This window comes from Notolepis coatsorum, assembly GCF_963971535.1.
Source record: "Notolepis coatsorum genome assembly, chromosome: 16".
Lineage (NCBI taxonomy): Eukaryota > Metazoa > Chordata > Actinopteri > Aulopiformes > Paralepididae > Notolepis > Notolepis coatsorum.
The window spans coordinates 26373925-26391351 of record NC_140180.1 but is presented as its reverse complement, the minus strand read 5'-3'; the positions used below and the strand labels follow the sequence as shown (position 1 = coordinate 26391351).

At 40.3% G+C, this 17427-nt stretch overlaps 1 protein-coding gene across 2 annotated transcripts in view; it reads right to left on the bottom strand.

Moving 5' to 3' along the window:
* lamp2 (lysosomal-associated membrane protein 2) overlaps positions 1 to 17427 on the bottom strand; it is a 31370-nt gene that overhangs the window by 12928 nt on the left and 1015 nt on the right. The window lies entirely within an intron of this gene.

Here is a 17427-nt window from a genome sequence, read left to right as displayed (position 1 = left end):
CTAGATAACGTTAAGACAACGCCTCAGTGAACTATTTAGTTTACTGGGACATATAGAGCTAACGTGAGCTAACGTTGCCTACCGAGCGAACTGACTTCAACGGAGGAGGTATTATGCACTCGACTATTGCTGGAGCATTTGTTGATATCAGCAGCCATCAGTAGCTAGCCAGCTAGATACCGTTAGGCAATGCCTCATGTCTAAAAGTGAATAGTTGACTGGGTCATTGTTTAAACAGTAACGTTAGCTCACGGAGGTCCGCAGTAGACTAGAGCAGACTGCCTCTGTGTTGATACGAGGAGAAGCACGGACTGGGGCAGATATGACTCGTTGCCACGTTTTTTTTCAAAATAAGAGTATCATATGAACCGAACGTTGCTAACTGCCGGAGCCATCGATATTATGACTGGAGCTGCACTTGGGGCGGAAATGAGACCTGCACCATTGTTTCCGTTAGCCGGTAATTACCGGTATTTGACCGGCAAAATCTGTTGAAGTCCGACATATTTAATCTCTCCGGTCATAATGTCCGGTGAAAATAATTCCCTCTAAACACAATTAGATTATTTGAATTGTATTAAAATAGGCTAAAATTAAATAGCCTATGCGATGAACGAAACAATCATTACATTTGTCATTGCTTCACCAAGCAGCCGGTCTAATAATGACATCCTGTTGTCAGCGCGAGCTGGCTGCTGATATATTTGCGAGAAGCATGGCTTGGCAGGGTGTAGTACTCCAATTCAGCCATTGGCAATTCAGCTGTTGGGTGGGGGCGCTGCTGAGCGGTTTCCAGACCGGACCTAAAAACACTGCTGCTCCATGCTTCACGTAAATATATCAGCAGCCAGCTCGCGCTGACAACAGGATGTCATTATTAGACCGGCTGCTTGGTGAAGCAACGACAAATGTAATGATTGTTTCGTTCATCGCATTGGCTATTTAATTTTAGCCTACCGTAATTCCTCTAATAGTAACCGGGTCTCAAATACAAGCCGGGTCTCTATTAATGGCCGGGTGCGCTCTTGAGCTAAGCAATTATAAGCCGGCCTCCTAATACAAGCCGGGTTACTAATATACTGAGCTGCATACTGAGCTAGTTACTTGATTTCACTTTGAAAACGTTGAAATGACCAGTGACCACCTGTAATTGCACTGTTTACTATTTCATACAGTACTTTGTTTCAATAAATGAACCCAGTACATTTTACTGGGTTCAAACTGACACAAAATGTTGATTTATTCATTATGATCCGTTTGAAAATTTGAAATATAGGCCTCCCTCTTATACAGGCCTCCTCCTAATACAAGCCTGGTACCCGCTACAGTTGAAACAAATACAAGCCGGGGTTACTATTAGAGGAATTACGGTATTTTAATACAATTCAAATAATCAAATTGTGTTTAGAGGGAATTATTTTCACAGGACATTATGACCAGCACCAAGTCGTTGGGAGGTGGAGATATACATCACGCAAACCCACGATAATGTTGCCGTCTCTCTCTGCCAAATTTCTCAGTTCTTCGCTTGATATAATTAATACAAATGTCCAATATAACGGAATTCGTTAGCTCATAAAAATGTGATTATAACAGACTGCTGTTTATTAAGGTCGGGCAGACTGCCCACCGACACCTCAAGTCGGCAGCAGCACGAAGTCTCGAGGGACTTATTTTATTTGGAATATATTAATGACTGTATATACGCAAAAGTAGCCTAGTTTTAAGTTAAAATATTATAAATGCCTTGATGATGTCATTCTTTATATAGGCCTATCAATTGTTTTTAAACTCAATAAACTCTGACCGGAATTTATCCCATCCTGCAAAAAAAAATTCTAACGGAAACCCTGACCTGCACAGGATTTTCAAAATAAGAGTATCGATATGAACTACACGCCAGGTGGCGGGCAGACCTCTCAGTGTCACTCGCCAAACCTAAAATATGCCCGCCATTGGCGGGTTCCAATTTCGTGCCCTGGTTATCGGTATTGGCCACAATTTTCACATCGGTACATCACTAAACGCAAGATTTTATATATAGAGTCCTTACCTGGTCTCTGATGTAATGCAAAAGAAAGAATCCAATTATCTGATCGCCATTCCAAATACTGCTCATGGAGGTCCGTCGGTCCCACATTGCCCGGCATTGCATATGAAGGGGGGGGGGACAACCTCGCAGATGTAATGTTGTAAAGGCCTCCCTCCCTCGTCGGAGTATTTAAACCCCGCCCGCACGGCTCAGATCGGCCCAGAAAAGAAACGATACCATTTCTAATAGAGTGCAATACCGGCTGGAAGGCGTAGGTATTTGCCCTTTTGCGAGCTCAGACCCATTCCCAATGATAACATCAGGCTGGATGGATGAAAATGAATGGATATAGCTAATAAAAGAAACAATTAAAACCCGACTTTACTCGTGATTGGCACTGAATGTGAAAGTTGAAGGTCACTTGAATGCTGAGGTGAAGTTATAATTAGTGCTGTCAGGCGATTAAAAAAAGTAATCTAATTAATTACAGGATTTGTAATTAATTTATCTAATTAATCGCATAACCATTTTATGCCTGATATTCTTTTTTTTTTTTAATTTTTTTTTATTATTGCAAAACAAAACTTATTAAAAGTCAGTACTCAACACACAATGTATAATGAAACTTTCAGTAAAGGTGGTTAAAATATATGCAAGTACAGAAACAGGATAAAACAAAAATAGTCAATAATAACATTTTAACCGTATACCGTGTATATCCAGCGAAGTTACAATTATATAAATGTTAGTATATAATATACCCCGAATACCTATTTTCTAAAACCCTACACACATATGCTCCAGCTCAAATCCCCCCCTCCCGGACCCCCTCTTGGATATTACCTCCATTATCCCTCACTCCTAACCAGACATCACCATTATAGGCTAGCTTTTATTCTCTCCACCACTTCTAACCACATTAACATTTTGGATTCATTGAGCCCTAGAATTCTTGCTGTTGATATTTCTTGATATATCACATCAAGATATGTAAGAAACCACACTTTCCGGCACATTTTTTCCGGTTGAAACCAACGTGATGCAATCAGTTTTTTAGCTACTGTGATACCCGATAAAACCAATCTTTTTAGTTGTGGGTTCACTGCAAACTCAAAAACATCATTCAATAGCAATACCGCGGGGTGTACAGGTATATTCCAAAATACGAGTATTGATAATTGTTGGGACACATCTTCCCAGAATGTCTTAACTGGTGGGCAGTCCCAATACATGTGCATAAATGTTCCTTCGTCCCCATTTGTACATTGGGAGCATTTGGAGTTTTGTATAAGCCCCATTTTGCACAGCCTTATAGGAGTCAAGTATGTCCTGTGAATATAGTTCAGATTGATTTGTTGATGATCCGGGTTCCTTGATGTAAGTCGGACATTTGCCCAGGCTCCTTGCCAATCAAAGTCATTTTCCAGGTCTGGTATATCCCTCCTCCAGACATTGTCTAGTTGAAGGGTTTCGTACGAGGACGTTAGTAATTGTGAATAAAAACCTGATACAAAACCTCCCAATGTATTTCTGTCATAGAAAAATTTGTGGTATCTGTGGTGTTCAATTGGTATGTGTAATGGAACACCGTGGGATCTCATACAAAGTTTTAACTGTATGTAAAAAAGCCATGTGGACTCGGTGAGGTTAAACTTTATGCATATTTCGACATAACTACAGAGGCCCTTGTTATTAAAAATATCCCCTAATGAGTGTATGCCTCTTTCTTCCCATACAGGGAATCTTATAGGTCGTTTTCCCATTAAGAGAGCATTGTTATTGAATATGGGAGTGTGATTATGCCATACTTGATTGTTAGGAAATTTCCTTTGAGTTTCCCGCCATGTCCTGATTGCATGGGTTATTATTGGGCCAAATTCTCGCTCACAATGCTTGATTGAAAGTTTAGTGTATGCTATGTCTTTCAATCTCTGTGGGGCTACTATGTTTTCTTCTAAATTTCTCCAAGATACCAAAGCCTCGGGGTCAAACCATATCTTCTTCAATGGTCTTAATGTGAAGGCATTAAAATATTGTAAAAAATCTGGGACTGCCATGCCACCGTCTGCTTTACTTCTCTGTGCGGTGGATCTTTTTATGCGAGGTGGTTTGTTATTCCAAATAAATTTGTATGTGGAGGTTTGTAATCTTTTCCAGTAGCCCTCTGGAGGAGGTAACGGAAGCATTGAGCTGAAGAAATTGATTCTTGGTAATACATCCATCTTAACTATTGATACCCTTGCCTGTACTGAGTTTTTAAGTTTTGCCCACCTGTCCAGGTCGTCCTTGATTTTGTTCTGTATTTTTGTGTAATTGTGCTTCACCGTTTGTCTTATGGTGGGGAATATTTCCACTCCCAAGCATCTGAAATGTTTTACCATCGGTATCGCACCTGGGAGGGTTATATCTTTTTTTGCAGGGGTGTTAAGTGGAAGGAAAGCCGACTTCGGCCAATTTATCTTAAATCCCGATAAATCACCAAAGTTCTCAATCAACTTGAGCAGATGAGGCAATGTGGTGTTGGGGTTTTGCATGAACAATATTACGTCGTCCGCATATAAACTAATTTTTTGTTGTGTGCCCTTGATTACGATTGGTTCTATGGATTGGGATTGTCTTATATATTGTGCTAAAGGCTCTAATGATAAATTGAATAGTCCGGGACTAAGAGGGCAACCCTGTCTGGCAGAGCGTGATACCGGAAAGATTTTGGAGATGATTGTGCCTGTTGTAATCATGGCCGATGGGTCCTTGTATAGTACTTTAATCATATCAATGAAACCTTTTCCTAACCCCATCCTTTCCAATACTGCCCATAGAAACGACCATTCCAACCTGTCAAATGCTTTCATAGCATCCAGGGATAGTATCGCCTTAGGTGTGATGTCCTCTTTGTCTGTATCTAGTACGTGCAGTATTCGCCTTATGTTATCATTGATCAGGCGACCTTTTATGAAGCCTGTTTGGTCCGTATGAACTAAAGACGTCATATGCTTTTGCAATCTGATGGCTAATATCTTAGAGTACAGTTTGACATCGGTTCCGAGGAGGCTTAAAGGACGGTAACTACCGCATTCAGTGGGGTCTTTGTCTTTTTTGTGAAGAACTGAAATGAGTGCGGTATTTTGGTGTTCGATGAAGCTTCCCTCTTTGACTGAGTATAAGATCATATTTAGTAATAAGGGTCCAAATATGTCCCAGCAAGAAATGTACATTTCTGATGGGATACCGTCAATTCCCGGAGCTTTGCCGTTTTTCATTCCGGATATGGCCTTCTTGAGTTCTTCTAATGTGATCGGTACTTCTAACCGTTTAGCGTCTTCATCTGTAAGTTTAGGGAGAGTAATTTGATTAAGATATGTGTCTAATTTGTCTTGATCAAAGGTCGTTTCTGAGTTATATAAATCGGAGTAGAATTCTTTGAATGTATCGTTTATTATTTTGGGTTCTGTTACTAGAGCTTGTTGTTTCCTAATGGCAGTTATATCTGCAAATTTTGCATTAATTCTTAGTCGCATGGCTAATAGGTGACTAGGTTTAGAACCTTGGAAGTACTGCTGTTGTCTAGTGCTGCGTATTTGCAATTCCGATTTTTGTCTGTACATTGCTTTGATCTCGGTCTTTAGAATGTTAACTTGGTTATCTAGTCTAGTAGAGTTGTTGTATTTTAAAGAATTAAAAAGCGTTGAGTAAAGCGTTTCCTTTTCAGACAGTTTTATGTTTTGATTTTTGCGCAATATGGAGGTAAATCTATCCGAGAAATCCTTGATCATACTCTTTACCGACATCCATAATATTCTGGGATCTTGCACCGAGTTAGCATTAACTTGTAGGAATACTGTGAGAGCTTCTTTAATTTGTGTAATGAATTCCTTTTTGTTAAGCAGCATCGAATTAAAACGCCATCTTGGGGCCCGGGTAGATAATGTACCAAATGTTGCTTTCAGGATTAAGTAGCAGTGATCTGATAGCGCATTGGGTGTCATTTCCACTTCGTATTTATCAAATATTCTCGGGGATGCAAAGACGTAATCAATTCTGGATAGTGTGTTGTGTCTCGCCGAACGACAGGAGTACTTGCGGGTCATGGGGTTAAGTGAACGCCATAAATCAGTTACTCCTGTTGATTTCGACCAATCTTTTAATGCTTTAGATGAATTCTTTTGTTCGCTGGAGAAGGAAAGGTAAGTTTTGTCCATCCTTTGGTTCCAAATGGCATTAAAATCCGCACCTATTATGTATGAGTACTCGGGATGGTTTAACATTTCTCCTGTTAGTGAAGTGAAGAAACCCACTTCGTACAAATTCGGGGCATATACCGCTGCCAATGCAATTTTCCTGTTATTGTGTATAATCCTAGCTATAGTTATGCGCCCCTCAGCATCCGACCATACCCCTTTCAATTCGATATTTAATTTGCGTCTGACGACTATGGCTACCCCTCTAGTTCTCGTAGCAAAAGAAGAGTGACCAATATTATGGTATATGTTATCCGCTAACGTATTTATGTCTCCCTCTAAAATGTGCGTTTCGCTTAATAGTGCCACGTCCACATGTTCTTTTTTCATCAGTGTAAGCACGCTTTTGCGCTTGTGTTGTTTGTTTATCCCACCGGTGTTCCATACCATTATATTCAAACTAGCCATAGTCTATGCATGTTTTCGTGTAGTTTTTGGTAATGTTTCTGGAGTATGAAGCTACAATAGATGCACATCCAATTAATGAGGTCCCGTTGAGAGCTGAGCTTAAAAACATATATATATACAAATAAAAATCCCCTATTTTCCCCTCTCCCAGAAAGTCGAACATGCCTGTGTTCCAAGAACACATCCTCCGCGATTGACTTTCTCCCATGGTCCACCGGATTGCCCAACCTGAGCATTGTAATCCTAATTTTCCTATGCTCATTGCCATAGGATCTAACATTTCCATTCTATTGCAATAGAATGTCGCTTTTGGTCTTGCACCTTCCCTTACTGTAATGAAGTATTGTGATAAATAACTAAAGATAAAAATAAAAAATAAAATAAAAAGAGAATAAACCTTTATCGACATATTCCTTTGAACCCTCCACCAACGTGTGAGGGAAAAAAAAAAAAGGAAAAGATTGTAGATCAGTATTGACACTTAATGTGAAGAACATTGGAAAAGAATAATGTAAGTTACAATATATTTAAAAAATATATAGTAATATTGACACCTTAATGTGAAGAACATTGGAAAAGAACAATGTAAGTTAAATTATATTTAAAAAATATAGGGTGATGAGAAGAAAAAATTTGATAAAATAAAAATCAATGGAAAGATATAGATAATGAATAAGAGATAAATAATTATCAACGTGGAGAAGCCACTAGAACCGATTTAACTGATTAGATAAGATAGAAAAGCAGCGCCTTTTAGCGCTTCAATGTGCCTTTAATGGAGTGATTACTTAAATTGTTAGAGTAACCTTGCTGTGCCCATACGTTTATGTGTGGATAATTTTAAAGTATTATTAAGGGCTGATTGCACTTCATTTAATTTATATATGCTATGTGTATGCACACCGAATGTTATTGTTAGAGTTGTATGCTTCGTTGTCATGGTGCCTTATATTCTAGAAGGTTGTAGAATATACTAGTGCCTAGACTATTTTACTTCGTTGTCATGGTGCCTTATATTCTAGAAGGTTGTAGAATATACTAGTGCCTAGACTATTTTACATTCCAGAATGATCTAAGAGACCCAGGGCATTTGAGCGATAAACCCAGAATATTCCAGATAGATCTTTTTGCATTGATATTTATTTATTTGTCCCCTCAGAGACCAGAGACTGAAATTATAATGTATTATGAATCGTATTATACACAATAAACATTGTTATAGACGACTTGCATATCGTTTGCTACTTTGATGAACACAGCAATGTTATTCCAACACTGGTGGAATGACCTCATTGATGAACACAATAAAGTCATTCCTACACTGGTATATATTTAGAGAGAGGCTTAACTGAATCCGGCATTTCCGTCATGCTTTGGGTTATTTGCTACATTTTGAATCAGGAAATCCTCAGCATCAGAGGGTGTAAATGGACCTGACCTGCGGCCGTTATTGTCCAAGTATGATAACAGCGCCGGATATGCTAGCCTTGGCTTGTGGCCGGCTGTGTACAGCTTTTGCATCACAACTTTGTATGGTTGACGTCGGATGATGGCCTCTCTGCTCAAATCTTCGTAGATAAATATTGGTTTATCACCATACTTCAGCTTCCCACGTTGGTTGCGAGCATATTTGATGATTTCATCCCTTGTTGTAGTCTTCCGCAGAGTGACAATGATGACTCTCGGCCCGTTGATATTTTGCCCCTGGGAACCAATTCTGTAAACTTGTTCCACTTCTGGCACTTTGTTTGGGTCGGAGTTATTCAAAATCGTTGATAACTTGTTTGGAAAGTTGATGTCATCGCAGTTCACTGATTCATCAAGCCCCACAATGCGGATGTTATTCCGCCTGTGGTAACGATGGGTTTCTAGTTGCCTCTCCATCACTTCGTTTTTAAGCAGTTTTATTTCCCTCCGGTATTCATCTTTAACTTTTTCCATCTCTTCTCCCATCACTGTCATGATACCTTCGTTCGCCTTGACTGCTTTTGTGTTTTCTGTCACCGAAGTCTCCACTGTCGTGATTCGCTCTGACTGTGCATCGAACGCTTTCTTGACTTCTTCTAATTTCTCATCGATGTGATCGAATTTAGCCTCGATGCGATCGAATTTAGCCTCGACGTTTGCCTCGAGCGCCTTGATGTGTGTAATCTGTTCTTTCATCAGGTTAGACTGTTCTACCATCTGTTCTTTCATCAGGTTAGACTGTTCTACCATCTGTTCTTTCATCTGGTTAGACTGTTCTAACTGTTCTTTCATCATGTTAGACTGTTCTACCATCAGGTTAGACAATGTGTTGAAATCGGGTGGATTTCTGCTTACTTCAGTTGACGGCAAATGGTAGATAGATGCAGTGACGTTGGAATCCATAAATCTGGCTGCTCTCCCTCTCACGGAGCTTGAATCTGTACCTTCTTTTATGTTGGTCTCTATTGACTCTCTTTCGGGGACCGTAATCGATGATCCCGGTACGTTGTCCTCTTCCTTCTCCTCCTCGGAGCTTGTCGCCGTCGGCTCAGAACCAGCGACGGTTCGGACGCGTCTATCTCGTATTTTTACGTCCTGCGCCGTTGGAGTTGCCGTAGTTATTTTCTCTGCCTTCTTTCCACCTTTAACCATATTGTCTTTTGATATGGTTAGTAGAGGGTCTTAACAATACATACGATGTGGTCTATTCTCTTTCTTTACTGTCCAAATAATGTTTTTAAACGAAATTAGCGTTAGTGGGAGCGGAGCAATTGCAAAATGCGTGTGCTACATGTTGTAGCGTAACCGGAAGTCTTTATGCCTGATATTCTATATTCTATAATCATATTTCAAATTGCATGTGTCCGGATGGCAGAATTCAGTACTGTATCTACAAAACCTTCTGTTTAATCATCTTCCATCTATGAATTTGCTTAGATTTTTCAGGTTTTTTTGTTGATATTCTCATTTGGTTCATTACAATTTACTCAAGCCTAGTAACAGACACAGTATTTCTGACACTGGGAATACATTCCCTGAGATCCATAGATGTCCCTAGAATCAGATGCCAAGAACATGCAAATGGACCATATAAAAAAAAATTCTGTAAATGTGTATTCTACGTTCTTATGGAATGAATGAGATCAATTTTTTTTTTTTTGTAATTAATTGAGTTAATTTTCATAACGCGATAATTTGCTGTGTAATTAATTAATCTAATTAACACGATAAACTGACAGCCCTAGTTATAATATGTGTGTCGTTTTCGACAAACAATATGTTGTCTTGCGCTAACTTAGCATTTAAATTAGGCTAATCTTCACCTTTGCATTAACACTTTCAGTGCCAATGACGACAAATCTCGTTTTATTAGGCCCCCCCAGCGTTTCCGTTAGCCGGTAATTACCGGTTTTTGACCGGCAAAATCTGTTGAAGTCCGACATATTTAATCTCTCCGGTCATAGTGTCCGGTGAAAATAGTTCCCTCTGGGCACAGTTTGATTATTTGAATTGTATTTGGATGGGCTGGAGTTGGGTGGCCTATGCGATGAACGAAACAATCATTGCGTTTGTTGTCGTTGCTTCGCTCAGCGAGAGCTTGCTGCTGGATTTGCGGAAGGTATGCAGCTGCAGACCCACAGAACCCACCAGCTTTGCTGGCACAGTGCGGTCCCCAGACCTGGAAAGCTGCTCTGCGGGTCTGCAGCTGGATGCTTCTTGCAAACTAACTGCGACCGGCTCGCGCTGATAACAGCTTTCATTGTTGGACCGGCTGCTTGGTGGAGCAACGATGAAACGAATGTAATGAATCGTTCGTCGCATGGGCTATTTAATTTTGGCCTGTTTTGGTACGGTTCGGGTGGTCAAGTTGTGCTTGGAGGGAGTTGTTTTCACCGGACATTATGACCAGCACCAAGTCGTTGGGACTCGGAGGTGGAGATATACATCACGCAAACCCACGATAATGTTGCAGTCTATCTGCAAAATTTCTCAGTTCTTCGCTTGATATAATTAATACAAATGTCCAATATAACGGAATTCGTTAGCTCATAAAAATGTGATTATAACAGACTGCTGTTTAGTGTCGGACCGACTGCCCACATACGCGGTCTATTTTATTTCAAGTCAGCAGCAGCACGGAGTATCGAGGGACTTATTTTATTTGGAATATATTAATGACTGTATACGCAAAAGTAGCCTATAGTTTTAAGTAATAATATTATAAATCTACATGCCTTGAGGATGACATTCTTTATTCAATTGTTTTAAAGCTCAATAAACTATGACCGGAATTAATCTCATTTGTCCGGTAGATTGAAATCTTGCAGGTCACGGAGACCGGCAACAATTTTTTCTAACGGAAACCCTGGGCCCCCCACTGAGTGCCCACGACGACAAATAACGTTTTATTTGTTTATTAGCGATCCGATTTCATATTTCATCAACCGAGTCTCCCGTTGGTACAGCAGCTCAGAATGTAAAAAAGCGCCCCCTATCGTCTATTCCTGTGTAACTGCAGGTCAGTCGATATGTAGAGGCGGAGCCAGCTGGCTCCTTGAGCTGGCAAGCCGTCTGCTCAACATGGAAGTCATCGCGGGACGGGAATCAGCCTGGAATATATATTCACAGTAGCCAATACTCAATCAATAAGCGTGATCGATATTTGGAATGGCGATCAGGAATTGGAATGACCTTTTTGGAAAACATCTGATCTGAGGTAAGGAATCTATTTTACCAGTCTTGGGATAATCAGAGTTGTATTCGCTGAGATCTCAGCGTTTGCCCTGTGTGTGTGTGTGTGTGCGCGATCGCTGATGAGGAAATCAGAGAATCGATTTTTCAGCGTGCATACGTACACATAGGGCTGGGCGATACGGCCTCTAAATGATATTACGATATTTTTTGGCTATGTTACGATACACGATGTACATCACGATATTTTGACATTTCCTCTAAAGCCCTTAAAAATGCTTGATTTAGCCCTTTTTAAAGATTTATTTGTTGGCGTTTTATCGCTTTATTTCTACTGGGCAGTCCAGTAGAGAGAGACAGAGGAGGAATGGGAGACAGAGTGGGGGAAGACATTCGGCAAATAACGACGGGTTTGGGAGTCGAACCCGGGTCGGCCGTGCCGCAACTGAGCGCGCTATGTGGTTCGCCACTGGGGGGCGCCCCCGATTTAAACCTTTGAAGCATACAGTCACGCCAACATGACGATTAAAATAGTCCCTGCATTTGCATGTTCTTGGTATTGTATCTGATTCTAGGGCCATCTATGGATCTCAGGGAATGTATTCCCAGTGTGTCTGTTACTAGGGTTGAGTAAATAGTAATGAACCAAATGAGAATATCAATAAAAATAAATTTTATCTTTTTTTTTTTTTTTTTTAACTTCGACCAGTCAGCTGGTTCTTTTCGCGTTTATCGCTTTTTCTGGTCAAGTATGACCGACAGATACAGGTTGAATGGGGTATAGATGGGGGGAAAGACACTGAGAAAATACGGCGAGTCCGGGAGTCGAACTCGTGTACCCCAGATCCGTGACGCGCACGGTTGTCCCCGACGCCGAAATAGCGTTCGAGGTACGCGGTGAGCTACTGGAGCTCCCCAAGAAATTGTATCTTTGACTGTGAATAACACCATGGTGACCATGCTAAAATTGACCAGACCTGACACTGACCTGGCTGAGAGAATTGCTGAATATACTGTATAGAAATGTTCTAGAATGTTCGGTCATGACATCACCACAAATGTTCTAGAATGTTCGATGTTCTAGAATGTTCGGCTATGACATCACCACAAATGTTCTAGAATGTTCAATGTTCGGCTATGACATCATCACAAATGTTCTAGAATGTTCGACCATGACATCATACTGTGACATCACAAATGTTCTAGAATGTTCTATTATGACAATTATATAATACAATAACCTAAATATAGCTTTGGCTCCTACAAGTACTGAATTCTGCCACCCGGACACATGCAATTTGAAATATGATTATAGAATATCAGGCATAAAATGGTTATGAGATTAAAATGTGATTAATTAGATTAATTAATTACAAATCCTGTAATTAATTAAATACATTTTTTTAATCACCTGACAGCACTAATATATATATTTACTTTTTAAATGCATGAAACATTATGAAGTATTCTCTTATGCCGCTTTTCCACGATCTGCACAGTACCTACTCGGCTCGGTAGTACCCCCCATAGATATAAAGACGGTACCCCCCCCCCCCCCCCGTCAGTGTAGCTGGGGCGCCGTGACGTCATCTTCAACGTGACAGAGGATTTCGACGCTAGCTATCAAGCTACTGTATTAATCCAGTGCCTTATTAGCTCAATTACGCTAGCTGCAATGCTAACCGTTAGAACGCGAGGCTACTACCAGTTCATCCACATCGGCGCCTCCATATTCCATTGACGTTTCTGAATAAAACACGTAGGGCTAACGTTTAAACTCGCGAAGCTCTCTCCACTTCTCTCACTCTCGTATCCCCGGCTGTCTCCTCAAAACAAACCTGTGGCGCCGCCTCTCCGTCTCTGGGTGTGTGTGTGTGTGCGCGCGTGGGCGTGCGTGTAAGTTGGGGCGAGTGTGTGCATTTTTTTTTCTTTGAGAGGGAAAGACGAGAAACGGAGAGAGTAAAGGCAAGCGCTGCGCCAAAGTAAGTCATATCAACCGCGGCGGCTTATAAACTGATGTGAGGGATTGTGAGAAACATCACGATGTCCGCGATACGTTTAAAAAGTGTATCATTTATGAACTGTACCCGATATTTATTTAATATCGTCATATCGCCCACCCCTACGTACACATATACTATCGATAATCTAGCGTTTATTTGAAAACGATTGATAAATAGGCCGAAAAATGACAACATTTGTGTATTCTAGAATATTCCAGTAAACGTCTTTTATCATGGAATCTTTATATTTTCCTTGAAAACGAGGGCTTTTCAAAATGCTATAAAACGAAAATGGACAGATAAAAAAAACAATCCGCTTCGACAATGTTGACTGGAAAATTAGTCATTGATAAGCGACGGGCAGATTAGACACATAGCCATAATTTAAAACATAGATTAGGCGTTTCTAACGCTAACATTGAAGTGGATGGTGGGCATTCAACCGGTAAATCAAGGTTAAGCAAGGGCTCTGAAAGTGTTAAGGTGGCTCAGAACGTCCTCATTGTTATTATTGTGAGCCTTTCCTATTGAGGCCCCTCTTCTCTCCATAGCTTGTATGTAGGCCTGCCTGGCTGATAATATGGAGAAAAATAGGCTAAATATCACAATATTCAGAGGGACTATTTCAGTGCCATAATAATCATGATTTTAGATAAGACTGCTATTATCAATTAGATAAATAAATGTTCTTCATGATTCAGTAATTTATTCAATTAAGATTTTACATTATTTAAATGTTTTAATGCATTTTTTAACCCCCAATTCTCATTAACGCAAGGCAGGTCAAGTTGACTATTTCTGTAAAAAATGAAGCTCTTATCACTGCATATCTGATTTAACAATACTTCAAATACCATTCTCTTTCCGTAACAAAATAAGTTAGATCCACATTGTGTAGGGAATCATTACTACTGATGCTCCATAAAATCTTCCTGAGTCATAATGGCTACCAGCGTTGGTAGCATGATTGTGATCTCATCACTGTTGTACGTCATTGTTCTTTGCTGTAATCAAATTAATCAGGGATTCAGAAAATATATAATTTAAGTTAAGATATTACTTAAATTAACACTAATAATTTAAGTCATTTGAAAATCAAGAGCTTTGAAAAATCAAAAGTGCTTAACAAGCCCATATCAGGCTCTTGTGGATATCCTCTCCAAATTGTAAACTGTTCAGTTTAGGGCCATAACACTCAGCCATTCTAGAAAACAGAGGATGGGACAATTACCTTGCTGTAAACGACAAAAATATTTTAACAACTCATGCCACAAATCTGGGGTCAATGTGCAAAATCCTTACTCTCCCAACGCCACAAGGGAAATTGGTTTAAGGCAGTGGTTCCCAAACTCTGGGTCGCGGACCCGTTTTTATTGGGTCGCCAATTAAAATAAATATATATATTTTTTGTTTTTACAATTTTTTTTTTTTTTTAAGCTGTAGATGTGTTGATTCAGTTTGGCACCACATACTTATGTGAATCTGGGTTTTCTACTCTAGCATACCTGAAAAACAAATACAGAAACAGACTAAATGCTCAGCATGACCTCATAATAGCACTTTCAAAAACCAAGCCCAGAATAGATCTGCTGGTTGAAAACTTCAACCAGCCACATACCTCTCATTAGATTTCATTGTGCCATAGATTAAATATTATACCCCTTCTAGCATGTCAGGTCAGTAGAATTTTTAAATAAGTCAGTACAAATTAATCAGAATGTTGCTCAATGTTGGGGTTTAAGGTTGAGGGACGGAGGGAGGGGGTAAGAAATGGAGCGTTGAAAAAGGGGTGAAAAATAGAAAGGAGAGTAGAACATGTTTGTTTTTAAAAGTGTTACAAAATTGTATGTACATATGTTATGAGGTGGTGAGCAACTTAACATTACTCTGATTATTGCTGTGATGTCCTTTTATAATTAAATATATACATTTCATATTCATGGTTTGTTGTGTTCTTTATCAGTAGTTTATAAATGCATGTTTTTTTTTATTATCTTTTCCCCCCTTCTTTTTCCGTTTTTTCTCCCATCCCAATGTTAGTTGTCATGCCAATTCCCAATCCCCTTCCTGGTCATTGCTCACTCTACCCCCTACCGTCGGTACGGGAGGGCGGAGACTATCGCATGCTTCCTCGGACACATGTGTACCCAGCCCACCGTTTCTTTTCACCTGGCAGCGCGGACTCTCAATGGGAGAGTGTAACGTGTGGAAGGTCACACTACCTCTCCTAGATCCTTCCCTTGCTGTGCAGGCGCCCCGACCAAACTGTAGGAGTCGCTGTTTACAACGACCAGGACCCACCCTCGTCGGGTTTCCCACCCGCTAACACTGCCAATTGTGTTAGTATGGACGGTCGGCCAACCCAGAAGCACCACAGCTGGATTCGATCCCACCGTCTCTGTGGTGGTAGACAGACGCTTAGTCCGCTGCACTACCCGGCCACCCTATAAATGTATGTTATGGCAATTCATGATGTATTTTTGTAAGTTTGGGTCCCGGGGAAACACCAAATTTCTCTTTTGGGTCTCGAGCTGAAAAAGTTTGGGAACGCCTGGTTTAAGGAGATGTAGTTAAACACCAAGGGCAAAGGCTGGCTCAGTTACACCAGACCAGAGTCAGTCTATGTTTTCATCAAGCTTAAAGATAGACTCTAATGCCATCAAACAGTGACCTCTGGGCAAAAGAGGCAAACTTGGAATTGCACTTAATAAATATGTTTTGTTTTGGTCTGATGAGTGAATTGGATTTGAATGGGTATAGGGGAGGGGTTGCTATTGCTGACCACACCGAAGGCTCTGCCAAGAGAGGTCTGGAGAGGAGTTATTCACAGTATAATAACTTACTAAACTCCAACCTAAACATCAGAACAGAACCAAACAAAACAAAGTGCAAAGGGCTCTTTTCCCCAGTTTGCCGTTTGATGACATTACATATTCTACCTTTAAAAGGGGAACTTCACTGATGTGACAACTGTGATTTATTTTGCACATAATCTCACACATATTCCAAGGTTCACATTCATTTAATTTGATGACAGTTGTTGAGGTCATGTGCTTGAATATGGACACCAGTGATGTCGTCAGAGGACACAGAATCATTGTGTTAATTACAGCTCAATTAAATTATGTAGATGGGAAATATAGCAACCCCTATTGCAATCCATATCTTTATTGTCTATCATTTCATTTACACAACACAAGGGTACAGTGTCCTCTGATGATGATGATGCCATATTCAAACTCATTAATTAAATAACTGTCAAACTAATTGATTGTGTTCAAAACAGTTTAGAGCCTTGCGAAATGTGAGATTATGTGATGTGAAGTGCCCCTTTAAACTCGTCTAACATTACATGGCAGATACACCATAAAACGACAGACAAATAGTGACAGATGAGATTAGACACGGTGTTGAACAGATGAGTGGCCCAAGATTCGGTGGCAGGCATTATAGCTAGCTGCTAACTTTACATACATGTATTATTGATACATATCATGAAGAAAAAATTGTACAAGCATATTAGCTGTTGTTAAGACTTGGGATACAGTACGTCACGTTGCCATAACGTAAGTCACGTGATACTGCTGATGATGTGCCAAAGCATAGTTATGTTAGGTAACGTCAACAGCATTTCGAGAATGATCGTCAGTGGCGTCACAACGATCATTTATCGAAAACAGTGGTTTTTATTACCGCCTAACGTTAATTTAGCAAATCTCAGCTTCGTTGCCAGAAACCCGAGGCTAATTAGCCAAGAATAACAAGCGTATGTGGGACGTGTATAAGCTAACGTCAACGTTAGCCCCGTGACTGTGATGCACCGAGTGAATCCACAGTCAGTTGCTCCTCAATAGCAAACCAACGTATGTTGACCCTGAAGGACTGGTTCTGGCCGAACCGTTCGTTATACAAGTATCACAGAGACGTTCCAAATGTACTCACAGTTGCACGAGGGTTTCGGACAAAAATACGGGATGGTTTTGAAAGCTCGGCGTTGCTACTAAACATTTTACAATATATTTTATAAACTAGTCAACACTGCTCAAAACGGCATTATTTCCGGCGTTGGCTGCCTCACAGCGCATGC